We start from the raw sequence: 14,969 nt of genomic DNA on the forward strand, positions 1-14,969 counted from the left end.
TCATCACAAACAATTATTTCCTCTTTGGAAGTGTTAGTTTCATCAAAAGATATATGCATGGATTCTTCAATAGTTAAAGTTCTTTTATTATAAATTCTATATGCTTTACTAGAAAGAGAATAGCCAAGAAATATACCTTCATCGGATTTCTCATCAAACTTACCAAGGTTGTCTTTGTCATTGTTGAGAACAAAGCACTTGCATCCAAAAATGTGAAAGTGAGCAATGTTTGGCTTTCTTCCTTTGAAGAGTTCATATGGAGTCTTCTTTAAGATAGGTCTAATGATTACTCGATTTCCAACATAACATGCCGTACTAACCGCATCCGCCCAAAAATATTTAGGAAGATTTGCATCACTAAGAATTGTTCTTGCAAGTTCCACTAGAAACCTATTTTTCCTTTCAACTACTCCATTTTGTTGTGGAGTTCTTGGTGCTGAAAAATTATGAGAGATACCATGTTCTTCACAAAACTCTTCAAATGATGCATTTTGAAACTCTCCACCATGATCACTTCTTATGGATACAATCTTTAATGACTTTTCATTTTGGATTTGTTTTGCGTACTTCTTAAAGGCTCTAAAAGCATCACTTTTCTGCACAAGAAACAAAGTCCAAGAATATCTAGAATAATCATCAACAATAACTAAAGCGTATGCATTACCTCCGAAGCTTCTTGTCCTTGATGGACCAAATAGAACCATATGCAACAATTGAAGTGGTCTTGTTGTAGTCACCACATTCTTTGGTTTGAAAGATGATTTGGTTTGCTTTCCCTTTTGACATGCATCACATAATTTATCTTTGACAAACTTTATCTTAGGTAGGCCAATAACAAGATCATGTTTGGTTAATTTATTTAAATGATCCATATGAATATGGGCTGCTCTTTTATGCCATAACCATGATTCATTATTGTTTACCAAAAGACATTTTACTTTCAAAGATAGATCATTTAAAGAAATCATAAAAATGTTATTAATTCTTGTACCATTGAGTTTTACCTCATTGGTGACTTCATCGATGATCAAGCATTCTTCCTTAGTGAATTTGATCTTGAAGCCTTTGTCACAAAGTTGGCTAATGCTTAGAAGATCATGCTTTAGTCCTTCAACATAAAGAACATCTTCAATGGATGTGAAAGGTGGTGCACCAACTTTGCCTTTTCCAAGAATTCTTCCCTTATTGTTGTCTCCATAAGTGACAAAACCCTTGGCCTTTAACCTTAGATCTGAAAATTGGTTTAAGTCACCCGTCATATGCATTGAACAACCACTATCTAGATACCATAAGTTTGAAGTGGTCTTCAAGCATGCCTACAAAACAAATTAAGTTTTGTTAGGTACCCAAATGGCTTTGGGTCCATCATAGTTAGTTCCTTTCTTCACCCATACATAATGTCCACTAGGAACACTAAAGTTCCTTACATAACAAGCATTGGGTGTGTGACCAATAATACCACAATAAAAACAAGTAGGTTCAAAGTTACTTCTATATCTAGGAGGATAAGATTTATTTTTAACAAAGTTCTTCCTTTTAGGATAATGTTACATTACTTTAGGCTTGATCACTTTCTCTTGAATTGGTTGGTTACTAGCCTTGACAAAGATAGTCTTGTTGGATGTTGGTTTATCAAATTTAGAGAAGCCAAGTCCGCTCTTATCATTGGAGTATCTTTGTGTTCTAAGAACATTTTCCAATCCAATTTGTCCTTTTTCATATCTTTCTAAAACACGTTTTAATTGGACAATTTGGAAGGAAAGTGATTCACAATTCTTGCATGCAACATTATCTTCTTGAACACTAATTATTTTTTCTTTGTCATCTTTATGTTCTACTTCACTTATCTTAACCTTCTCTTCTAAAGATAGTATGATTTTCTTTTGAGATGAGATAGTTTTATAGAGAATTTTGCATTCTTTTAATAATTCTTCTATTGCACCTTGTGCACCATTATCAAAAAGAGAATCATCATAACTAACCTCGCCTTCTTCATCGTCGGAGTGGTGTGATGCCATTAGTGCTAGGTTTGCACTTTCGTCACTATCGGAGTCCGATGAGGAACTTACTTCATTATCTTCCCATGCTATGTAGGCCTTTATTTTTGAACTCCATTTTGCCTTTGAATCCATTCTTCTTCGAAAGCTTTGGACATTCCGGCTTTATGTGTCCTTGTTTCCCACATTCATAGCATGTAACTTCTTGTGATGAAGTGGATGCTTCTTTATCTTTATGCTTTGAGAATTTCTTTCTTTTGACATAGTTAGTTTTATCAATATTATTTTTATTACCAAAAAATTTGCCTAACCTTTTTACAAGAAGCAAGAAGTTTTCATCTTCATCCGATGCATCTTTCATTTTGCTTTCTTTTGAATCTACCTTTAATGCAATGCTTTTGGATTTCTTCTCTAAGTTCTCATGTTTTTCCAATCTTCCAAGTTCCGTTTCATATTCTTGAAGTTTTCCAAATAATGTTGCGGAAGTAAGTTTTGATAAATTCTTCTTTTTGGATATCGCCGTCATTTTTAGTTGTCACTCCCTTTTCAAAGATCTTAGCACTTTAAGATTAAGTTCTTCGGTAGTAAGAATCTTACCAAGTGCCTTCAAGTGATTTGTCAAATGTACGAATCATTTTTGCAAATCGAGAATAGTTTCTCTGGGCTTCATTCTAAACAGTTCGTACTTTTGGCTTAAAGTATTCAATCTTGATCTTTTAACTTCAGTGGTACCTTCATGAGTTTCTACAAGAGTATCCCAAATTTCCTTTGATGTTGTACATGCCGATACTCGGAAGAATTCATCCATACTAAGAGCACCTTGAAGAAGATTGACCGCCTTTTTGTCAGCAAGAACCCTTTTTCTATCATTATCATCCCATGACGCTTTAGGTTTCTCCGATCCAACACCATTAACGACCGTTATAGGGACATGAGGACCTTGTAGGACAGCCTCCCAAACTTCTTCTCCTTGTGCTTCTAGATGATCCTTCATTCGGATTTTCCAAAAGTCAAAATATTCACCACAAAACAATGGAGGCTTGTTGTTAGAACCACCATCTCTGAAAACCGGATTTTGATTTGCGGAAGCCATTCTGGATCTTTAGGAACAAGTTACCTATAACTTGCTCTGATGCCAAATGTAAGTATCAGATATGCCTAAGAGGGGGTGAATTAGGTACTTTATAACTTTTTTGGTTTTATGGTGTAAAGTGATTATTTTTCTGGTTTATGGTGATGTTACTAAAAATGTAAAGTGCAGAAAAATAAATGACACAAGGATATATCCTGGTTCCCCTCACAAACCGAGAGTACTCCAGTCCCCTTACGCAGTAAGAGATTTCAATATAGTTGGTATCTTGTACAAGCCTAACCAAACACCAAGAACAATCCTCTTGGACCAAGAACAATCCTCTTGGATTTTTCACTAAGACCACTTATGAGAACAATCCTCTCAAAGTGTCTAACTTGTTTCCAACAATCCTGGATAACAAGAATACAACAAGTATTTGATTTTGTATAAGAGTTTGAATAGTAGAACAATGTATCAATCTCTTGATTGATCTTCCCTTCCAATGTTAATAATTCACAATTCTTTAAAGTAATAGATTGCTCAAAATATTTTCTGATTTGGATGATATGAAAGTGTGTAGAAAATATCTTGAAAAAAGATTGAAGAATAATAATGTGAATTTCTGAAAATATCTAAGAGTTTTTGATTGGAAGAGGTGAAGCATGAATTTGAAATTTTGAGTATATATAGATGTTCATAACACCTCTTGAAATATCACAAGTTTTTGTATTTTAATCATGAACCATTGCCAAGATTAAAGGAAAGGTTTTAATGAAAAGGTGTTTGAGAAGGTGTAATGAAAAGATGTTGTTTTTCAAAAACGTTCAGCAAGCAATCGATTGCACCTTTGTGCAAATCGATTGCAAAAATTCTAACAGTCAAAAAATTCAAAAAACCTTCAGTGCAAATCGATTGCTATATTGTGCAAATCGATTTACACAAGCAAAAACAGAAGCGCATGTAAAAACCTTCAGCAGGCAATCGATTTACAGTAAGTGTAAATCGATTTACACTTAGTGAAAAAGCAGTTTTTGTTTATGAAACTTGAGATTTAAGAAGGAGTAAGCTATGCAATTTTGTGGTTTGATTTTTGAGCATCTAAGACTTTAAGTAATTGATAATTATGATTATACCTATTCCAAAGAATCCATAGCTTGAATCAAAGTCTTTACACATGATGCTTTATCTTGAATATCATCTTTTCCTTCTTGTCATGTATGATTTGTCTTCATCAAAACAAAAGATCTTCCATTGAGAATCTTGATTTCACAAAATATTCTTTAATGAATTAGAAAAATATTACAAGGAAGGGAAATAAAACTGAAAGGAAGGGAAATGAACTAAAAGGAAATAAAACTAAAGCAAGTAATACGACTCCCCCAGACTTAAATGATGCAGTGTCCTCAATGCATGCCAACTACTCCTCAGTGTTGCGGTTACGAGAACTGCTTGCGCCTCTTGTACGAACACGGCGACGTCTATCAGAAGGAGAGCCATTTACACGAATGTTAAGATCATGTAATTGTGTAGCAATTTCAGTGTATTGGCCTTCGTTCCTAATAGCATAGTCACGGTGCTCTTGTTGCATCTCTCGAATAAGCCTTAGTGTTTCATTTTGGTTTGTCTGCATAGCTTGAAATAGGTGGTCTTGTCGTTGAATTGCAGCATACATGGCATCAAGAGTGATGGGCGGAGGGTTGTTTTGAGGAGGTTGGTTGACATCAGCTTGTTCTTGGTTGAGTTCTTCCTCCATGGCATCCATAGGTTCATTAGGATGTTCAGGTTGGTTATCTTGAGGATTGTCTTCAATAAGCCTCCAACGCTGAACATAACGGATGTTGATTCTTTTTGGGCATGGCAGGACGACATAAGGAATCAGAACTTTGTTAACGACCAAAGTGTAGTGGCCATCATTACGGGGTGACACCAAGTGGGAGTCACGGCAGTAAGTGAGGTCGAGTGATTGAGCAGGCATCATGAGATGAGAGAGGGAGATGAGGTCATCACCAAGACCTAAGGCACATGCCAAGGAAGTAATAATTCCGCCAAACAGAAAGGGGTTTGTAGCGGGGGCGTTGATGCAGCCTTGGATGTGTTGGAGCATAAAAGGTGCGGCATTGAAACGGATATTGTTAAGCGCACAGTATAGGAAAAATAATTCATTTTGGTTTACCTTGTGGTTGTTGGATCTTGCAAAAATAGTGTGCCCCAAAACACGTTGAAAATAACATATAGCGGGGTTTTGAATGTAAGAAGCATGTAGAGCCCTCCAACCGGTAGGAACTTCGCCAGTAAGATTGAACCAAAGTTCGAAAGCATGTTGTTCCCAAGATCGACCATCGAGTTCTTGAAAGATAGTGCGGAGAGCATTTGGTGCATTATTAAAATGCAAGTACGTAGCCACTACTTCTTGATCCAGAGTATATTCACGGTTGAACATCCGAAATTGGATGCTACCGGTTGAGAGCGGTTGATCAGAAGGAGTGTCGTAGTTGAAAGAGCTCAAGAACTCTAAGACGAGCGGCTCATAAGTTGGTACGGGTTCGGTACAAAGATGATGTAGGCTAGATTTAGTGAGTAAACGGGTGACACCATCTATGAGACCCAGAGTTTCTAGACATTCGATGTTCACAAATTTTGTGGGAACAACCGAACGTTCATAGAATGCGAGGTATTTGGTTCTTTGAGCATCGTTGTCGTCCTCTCGAAAGATAATATTTTCAAGGTTAGGAGGTGGTCTCTCTGGACGCACACTACGGATGATTGAACGTGGAGGCATGATGTTTTTGGAAAGAAAAATAGAATGGAGAGTAGAAGAGTAGAAAATGGTTTGGAGGTTGTGAAGAAAAAGAGTGGTGGTGGTGTGGTTTTATAGTGAGGTTTGAAAATGGTGTGGTTAATGTAGAATTAAAATGGATTTATGGTGGTATTTGAAGTTTGAATGGAATGGAGAAATGGGAAATGATGTAGAGTTAAAGAGGTGAATGATGGAGGATGAATGAGGTTTATGGTGTTTAAATGGGAGAAATAATGGGGAGAATGAGGAAGAATGAATTTTGAACTTCAAATTCAAAATTCAAAATGGGGAGTAAAGAGATTCTTCTGCGTGGTCAACATTGCAGACTGCTGGCCTTGGGAAGACGCACGTCTCAGGCAGTCAGTCTGCTGGGGGACAGGGCATGGAGACGGGCGTCTCCTGTCCTTTGCGTGCAGTGTGCTGGTCCCACATGATTGGAGACGTGTGTCTCCTAGCTCAGGCAGGTGGCTGTCACGCGTGCATGGGTGTGGACAAGTTCTGACAGATAACATTAAGTACAGAATAATAATTCAGAACAGTGTCATTGTTTCATACTATAAACAGCAAAAATAATGGTAAACAGGAATATATAGCAGTTAATAGTAATGCAGTATAACACAATAGCAGTAATGAATAAAATATTGCATTTCAAATTAAAAACTGGTACTGAGTGTTGACAGAAACAGAATGTAAAAGTGCAGAAAAGGAAATTTTAAACTAGAAATTGAAATTGCTAAAACTAGAAATAAAATCTAATAATCTAAACGGTAACATCTAGCCACGTCTATTGTTGTGCACATTAGAATAAATGTGTTTGAAAACTTCGTCGAACTGAGCATTGACGGTGTCGATGAAATCGAAGAAGTGCATTTGCAAAGTGTGTAGCTCATTGCGCACATGTTGTACATCTTGTTGCAGTGCAGTGATGGCTTGCTCATGCGCGTTCTGATTAGGCATTCTTTGGTTCACTGATGCGGTGGATGCAGCGGGTTGTTGTGGTTCAAGCTCGACATCAGTCATATCAACAGTATAATCATCAACAGAATCTTCAGAAGGAGTTTCAGACTCATACTCGGGTATGGGTTCGTCTTCAGAGAGAGGTTCATACTCAGGAATGGGTTCATCTTCAGGTATAGGTTCGTAGTATCCAGGAGGAGTGTCAGGCTCAGATTCTGATACGTGCATTTCCTCATCAAAATGTTCATAAGCTTGTGGGGTTTCAGGTGAGGGTTTTCTCTCAGGAATCTGACCATAGTAAAGCCAGTTAGCAGGGTTGTGCACACTCGTCCTAGGACTCGGTAAGGTGAACTGATCCAAAACTTTGTTATCAATGAGTAAATCAAACTGATCAGGTCCAAGGTTACCGATGATACCTCGGTTAAAACAGAAGTGAATGTCCATAGAATTGTGGGAACCAAGAGGTGTCAATCTAAGTAGAGGTATTCTCAGTCCTATAGCATTAGCAATCATAGTGACAAATCCGCCGATCCTAATAGGTAAAACTTCGTCTTGCGTGATGCGCTCGAAGTTTGTTAGCATGAATGCGATGGCATTGACCGGGCGATTCTGAGAGGAGCAGAACATGATGAATAACTCTTCTCTAGAAACTTCAGTGACATTATCGGGTTTACCGAAAATGTAGTGAGCAATGATCTTATGGAAGTATCTGAAAGTAGGGTTATGGATGTTCTCAGATTGAAATTCGTTCTCTTCAGGGTTATCGTTTCCAGTGATCTTGCCCCAATATCTTTCCAGCTCCCAGTATGCAAGACTGTCTTCAGCTACTTGGGTGTATGCATCTGATCCATGAGGTAGTTCTAGCATTTCAGCAAAATCTCGGATGCAAAAGTTAAATTCCATACCAAAGAGTCGAAAGAGAATAACTCCTTTTCTCAGTCCTTGTCCACAGTTAGGAAGATAAGTCAAGGAACTCAAGAATTCCAGAGTGAGCTTCCGGTAGGTACTAAACTTGCGGAACAGGTGAGAACCGGTCCAACTGATTTGGTTTAGCAAGTGCAAAACGCTTTCTTCGATACCAAGTCTTACCATAGTCGGCTGGTGAGGGTAGCAAGTCAAATCCATTTTTCTTTCAGCCAGCTTATCAAATCTTGCTTCTTGTCCTCTACCACGGAACACAACTTCCATATTATCGACTTCATGCATCTTGATTAGTTAGTAGTTAAGAAAACCTAGAAGTTGAAAATATTAAGATTAAGTTAGAACTAGGCTAGTGTTGATTTAAAAGGGAAATAAAGAGAAAAAAATAAAATAAAATTAAATTAAAATGTAAAAAGTTATATTAATAAATATATAATTATAAAAAGGAAATATTTTCTCGATTTAAGATAGCAGTTATAATTATAGTAATTATTATAAAATATAGGAAAAATATAAAAATGTAGAAAAATTAAAATAATTCAAAATAGAAAATTAAAAATAAAAATTAAATAGTAAAAGAAATAAAAATAATTGTGGGTTGTCTCCCACCAAGCGCTTTGTTTTATGTCGTAAGCTCGACGATTTAAAAATAGAAAACTATTTTTTCGAATGAGCGGGCAGCTCGTCAAGTTTAAAAAGTTCGATGTTTTCATCGTGTTCGAGATGATGGTAATACTTAAGACGTTGCCCATTTACGACAAAAGGTTTGACGGTTTCTCCTTTGATTTCTATCGCTCCGCTCGGAAATATGTTAGTTATTTCGAAAGGGCCAGACCATCTAGACCGTAACTTACCAGGAAATAATTTTAGTCTAGAATTAAATAAAAGTACTTTATCGCCTATGCTAAAAATTTTCCTAGATATACGCTTGTCGTGCCATTTTTTCATTCTCTCTTTATAGATTTTGGCGTTTTCGTAAGCGTCTTGTCTAAGTTCTTCTAGTTCGTTTATGTCTAGAAGTCGTTTCTCACCAGCGGCAGTGTAGTTTAGGTTTAAATTCTTAATGGCCCAATAGGCCTTATGTTCTAACTCTACCGGAAGGTGGCATGATTTTCCATAAACGAGTTTGAATGGGGTAGTTCCTATTGGAGTTTTGAAAGCTGTTCTATAAGCCCATAAAGCTTCATTTAACTTGGTTGACCAATCTTTTCTAGATATAGCAACAGTTTTCTCCAATATTTGTTTTATTTCGCGGTTAGATACTTCTACTTGTCCGCTTGTTTGTGGATGGTATGGTGTAGCTATTCGATGATTTACTCCATATTTTCGAAGGAGTTTTTCAAGTATTCTTGAAATGAAATGGGACCCACCATCGCTAATTACCAGTCTTGGCACACCGAACCTAGGAAAGATGACGTTTTTGAAGAGTTTGATAACTACTCGTGTATCGTTTGTAGGAGAAGCGATAGCTTCTATCCATTTCGAAACGTAATCGACAGCTACGAGTATATATTGATTTCCAAACGATGATGGAAACGGACCCATAAAGTCTATTCCCTAGACGTCAAATATTTCTACTTCTAGAATGCCCTTTTGAGGCATTTCGTCACGTCTCGAAATATTTCCGGTTCGTTGGCATCTATCACAGTTTAGTACGGCAAAATAAACGTCTTTCCACAGGTTGGGCCAGAAGAGTCCAGATTGAAGGATTTTGGCGCAGGTTCTAGATGTGCTATGGTTTCCTCCACACGGTGCAGAATGACAGTGTGTTATTATGCTTCCTATTTCTTCCTCGGGTACACAACGTCTAAAGATTCCATCGGGGCCTCTTTTGAACAGGAGCGGGTCGTCCCAATAGTAATGTTTTAGGTCATGGAAGAATTTCTTCTTCTGTTGGTAACTTAGATCAGGAGGAAGTACACCAGCAGCTAGGTAGTTCACGAAATCTGCATACCAAGGTGTGTCAGAGCGGGCTAAAGCTACTTCTGTAGAGTTGTTGGTTTCAGTGATTGGATGGTATGGTTCTAATTCATTGGCTTCTAACTGAGCGATGAGTCTTTCATAAGGGAAATCATCGTCAATTGGTACTTGTTCGGGTTTCAGATTTTCCAATCGAGAGAGGTGATCTGCTACGACATTTTCAGTTCCCTTTTTATCTTTAATTTCCAGATCGAACTCTTGTAATAACAGGATCCATCGCAACAGTCTCGGTTTGGCGTCCTTCTTGGTTAAGAGGTACCTAATGGCAGCGTGGTCAGTGTATATGATTATTTTGGCTCCTACCAGGTAAGAACGGAACTTGTCTAATGCGAATACGACAGCTAATAATTCTTTTTCTGTCGTGGCATAATTCATCTGAGCTTCGTCTAGGGTTCTACTCGCATAGTATATGACATGTAGTTTCTTATCCTTTCTTTGCCCTAGAACGGCTCCTACAGCATAATCACTTGCGTCACACATTATTTAGAAAAGCTCATTCCAGTCGGGAGGTTGCATAATTGGCGCAGAGATTAATGCTCGTTTAAGCGTATGGAATGCTTCAGTGCATTTATCGGTAAAAATGAATTTGGCGTCTTTCATTAGTAATTCAGTTAAGGGTTTAGTTATTTTAGAGAAATCCTTAATGAAACGTCGGTAAAAACCAGCGTGTCCTAGAAAACTTCTTATTTCTCTAACAGTTTTGGGTGGTTGAAGGTTTTCGATAATTTCGATTTTGGCTTTATCTACTTCGATCCCCCTATCGGATACGATGTGTCCTAGTACAATTCCTTGTCGAACCATGAAATGACATTTTTCCCAATTAAGGACTAGGTTAACGCTTACGCATCGTTTAAGTACCAATTCAAGGTTCTCTAGGCATTTTTCAAAACTTCCTCCATAGACTGAGAAGTCGTCCATAAAGACCTCCATTATTCCATCCAGGAAGTCGGCAAATATTGCCTTCATGCATCTTTGGAAGGTCGCGGGAGCATTGCAAAGTCCAAAAGGCATTCGTCTATAAGCGAATGTACCATAAGGACAGGTAAACATGGTCTTCTCTTGGTCGTCAGCGTGGATAGGAATTTGGAAAAATCCGGAGTATCCATCCAGATAACAGAAATGTGAGTGTTTAGCTAGGCGTTCGAGCATTTGATCTATGAAAGGTAAAGGGAAATGGTCTTTTCGGGTGGCTTTGTTTAGCTTCCTATAGTCAATGCACATTCTCCATCCAGTTTGGGTACGTTGTGCTACAGATTCGCCTTTTGCGTTAGTGATTACAGTAACTCCTCCTTTCTTTGGTACTACATGAACAGGACTAACCCATTTACTATCGGATATTGGATATATTATTCCGGCTTCTAGCAGTTTTTGGATTTCCTTTTTAACCACATCGCTCATAATAGGATTTATTCGCCTTTGATGTTCTCTAGAGGTTTTACAATCGTCTTCGAGCATAATGCGGTGCATACAGAGGGAAGGACTTATTCCTTTCAGATCTGATAAGTTATATACTAAAGCGGTTGGGTATTTTCTTAGGACAGTAAGTAATTTTTCAGTCTCGGTTTGTCCTAAGTTGGCGTTCACTATAACTGGTCGGTTAAGTTCTTCGTCTAGAAATTCGTATCTAAGATCGGTAGGTAGTGTTTTCAGTTCTATAGCAGGTTTCTTAGGTCCAGGTATAGGATCAGGAGTTAATGCCAAACATTCACTTAGGTGGTCATCTTGATATTCCCCACGCCAGTTGTCATTTTCAAAGATTGGCGGTAGAGGAATTTTTAGGATCTCGGTTTCCTTATTTGGTTCGGATTTTATTTCATTAACACACTCGTCGATTATGTCGGCAGAGCAGCATGTGTCAATTATAGATGGTGCTTTTAGGAATTGGGAAAGAATAAATTCTATTTTCTCTTCTCCTACTTCGAAAGTAAGCTTTCCTCGCTTGACGTCTATAATTGCACCAGCGGTTGCTAAGAATGGTCTTCCTAATATGATCGAGATGTTAGAATCTTCTTGGATATCCATTATGATGAAGTCAGTTGGGATGTAGAATTGGCCTACACGAACAGGGATATTTTCTAACATTCCTACAGGGTATTTGACTGAACGGTCAGCTAGTTGAAGAGACATTCTCGTTGCCTTAAGCTCACCCAGATTTAGTTTCTTACAGGTTGAAAGAGGAATCAAACTAACACTGGCTCCTAAATCGCACAGGGCTTTCTCTATGATGGTTTTTCCTATTATGCAGGGTATAGAGAAACTACCAGGATCTTTTAGTTTGGGAGGCATGTTATTTTGGATGATAGCGCTACATTCAGCGGTAAGCGTTACAGTTTCGTTATCCTCGAGTTTCTTTTTGTTTGATAGGATTTCTTTTAGGAACTTAGCGTACGAAGGCATTTCAGTTATGGCTTCTGTGAACGGTATGGTTATGTTTAATTGTTTCAGAAGTTCTACAAATCTTTTAAATTGCGCTTCGGTTTTTGATTTAGCTAATCTCTAAGGGTAAGGAATTTGTGGCTTATAAGGTGGTGGTGGAACGTAAGGTTTTTCTCTTTCAGTTTCCACTTCGTTATTGTTCTCATTAGTCTTAGCAGTTTGATCATCAGTTGATGTCTTTTGGATTTCCTTTGGCTCTTGTTGGGACATAGGTATGTTTTGAGTTCTAGGATCAATAGGTCCATTGTAATTCGTTCCACTTTGTAGTGTTATCGCGTTCGCATGTCCTTTAGGATTAGGTTGTGGTTGAGCAGGAAACGTGCCAGCAGGGGCAGCAGTAGGTGCTTGTTGTTGAGCTACTTGTGAAATTTGAGTTTCTAACATTTTGTTATGCGTAGCTAAGGCATCTACTTTGTTCGATAGTTGTTTTAGTTGCTCGCTATTGTGGATGTTTTGATTTAGGAAGTCCTTATTGGTTTGTTTTTGGGAAGCTATAAAGTTCTCCATCATGATTTCTAGATTCGACTTCCTAGGGGTGTTTTGAGCAGCTACAGGCGCTTTTTGGTAGCCAGGTGGTATAGCAGGTGCTTATCCAGGCGCGTACAACGCGTTGTTGTTTTTATAAGAAAAGTTCGGGTGGTTTTTCCATCCAGGGTTGTACGTGTTAGAATAAGGGTTTCCTTGAGCATAGTTTACTTGATCATATGGGACTCCAGTCAAGAGTTGACATTCGGCAACTACATGTCCAGTCAATCCACAAATCTTGCAGTTAGGTGCTACAGCAGCAGCGGTGGCTGAAGGAGTGATGGTTAAGTTCTCGATCTTTTGAGTTAAAGCGTCTACTTTAGCGTTAATGCGATCTATACCACTTACTTCGTACATTCCTCCTTTGGTTTGGGCTTTCTCTAGAGCGGCTCGTTCTCCACCCCATTGGTAATGGTTTTGTGCCATGTTTTCTATGAGGTTGTATGCTTCATCATGGGGTTTGTCCATTAGTGCTCCTCCAGTAGCGGCATCTATAGTCATTTTAGTGTTATATAGGAGACCACCATAGAAAGTATGGATGATCAGCTATGGTTCGAGTCCATGATGAGGGCATAGCCTAAGCATGTCCTTGTAACGTTCCCAAGCTTCGAAGAGTGATTCGTTATCTTTCTGGGTAAATCCGTTGATTTGACCACTGAGCATAGCAGTTTTGCTAGGCGTAAAGTATCTCACTAAGAATACTCTCTTCAATTCGTCCCATGTAGTTATGGAATTAGAAGGCAGGGATTGAAGCCACACTCTAGCTCTATCTCTCAAGGAGAAAGGAAAAAGACGTAATCGAATAGCTTCGAAACTAACGTTGTTAGCTTTGACAGTGTCGGCATATTGCACGAACACAGATAAATGAAGGTCGGGGTCGTCTGCAGGGCTTCCAGAGAATTGATTCTGTTGAACAGCTTGGACCAAAGAAGGTTTCAGTTCGAAATTGTTCGCCTCAATCGCAGGTGGTGCGATACTTGAGTGCGGTTCAGCGCGCGAAGGAGCGGCTAGGGGTGGGAATAGGCTGGGCCGAGCTAGGCTTTGCCAAGCCTGAGCCTGGCCTGCTATAATATTCAAAGCCTAAGTCTGGCCTGTAGTCTATCATAGGCTTATTTTTTTGGCCTGGACCCGGCCTTTTTGAAGTCCTGATTGGCCTATTAGCCTACTTAAAAGCCTATTTCATTTGAACATTTGTAAATAAGTCATTTAACTCGTCTTTATATAGACTAACAAATTAAAAGATCAGTGAGATTAAATCTTTGTTTGCATTAGTTTATTTAAGTTTACCTAGTAGCATAAATTTTGTGATATTATTTGTTTGAGAGAACTTATCGAAACAACTTATGACATTGTTCATAAGATTCTTTTCATCTTATTTTCATAATTTCTTCAAGATAACTAAAATTTAATTTTATATTTTTAATTCAAAGTAAAAATATAATATAATAATAATAAAATTATTCATATTTAATTAAATAGGCCGGCCTCTTAGGCTTATAAGGCTTTTTATGTGGCCTATGGCCTAGCCTTTTTAGCTAAATAGGCTTATAAAAAAGCCTAGGCCTTTTTTATTTATCTAAAAAATCTCGCCTGACCTAGGCCTATGAAGGCTGGGCCGTAGGCCCCTGTTAGTCGGCCTGGCCTATTCCCACCCCTAGGAGCGGCATAGTCTCTAAGAGGACGAAGAGCAACCATCTTTAACTTTGGGGTGATTTGATTGATTTGATCAGTAAAGATCAATTCCTGTTTATCGGAATTGGTGCTACTTCGGGAAGATTGCGAGCTCGACGTTTGACGTTAATGAAACGTTCGATCTCGTTAATTCGTTGTATTAAATCTCCTCCTTGTGAACAAGTATTTGGCATACAATCATTCAGAAAGAAAGGAAAGAATTACCCTAGTCTCTACGGTGTAACAGTGAGTTACGATATCGACTTAAATAGCCCCCGGCAACGGCGCCAAAAACTTGATCGCGACTTTACGTGTCTATTAATCTAATGACTGCAAGTGCACAGTCGTGTCGTGTAGTTTTAAAAGATATCGAATCCACAGGGACTATGAATCGATCTACCGTTATCTAAGGTTACTATGTAAAGCTAAGGCTACTAATATTTTGATTGTTCCTAAGGGAGAGTGATTGTGAAAAAAATAAGAAATATAATAACAAACAGATATCAGTATGTATTTCGTTTAACTTTAGGTGATCCGAAGGTCCATTGGCTATTGCATAATTTAATTAAAAATCTTTACTAATTCAATTGGTTAAAAATCCTCGTCTCAAACT

General features: G+C 38.2%; 1 non-coding gene across 1 annotated transcript; it reads left to right on the plus strand.

The window, feature by feature from the left end:
• Positions 1-13,241: 13,241 nt before the first annotated feature.
• LOC131654287 (small nucleolar RNA R71) lies at positions 13,242-13,348 on the plus strand. Its single transcript, XR_009299329.1, has one exon. It is a non-coding gene; the product is annotated as a small nucleolar RNA R71 (small nucleolar RNA).
• The last annotated feature ends 1,621 nt before the right edge of the window (positions 13,349-14,969 follow it).

This window comes from Vicia villosa, linkage group LG2 (assembly GCF_029867415.1).
Source record: "Vicia villosa cultivar HV-30 ecotype Madison, WI linkage group LG2, Vvil1.0, whole genome shotgun sequence".
NCBI lineage: Eukaryota > Viridiplantae > Streptophyta > Magnoliopsida > Fabales > Fabaceae > Vicia > Vicia villosa.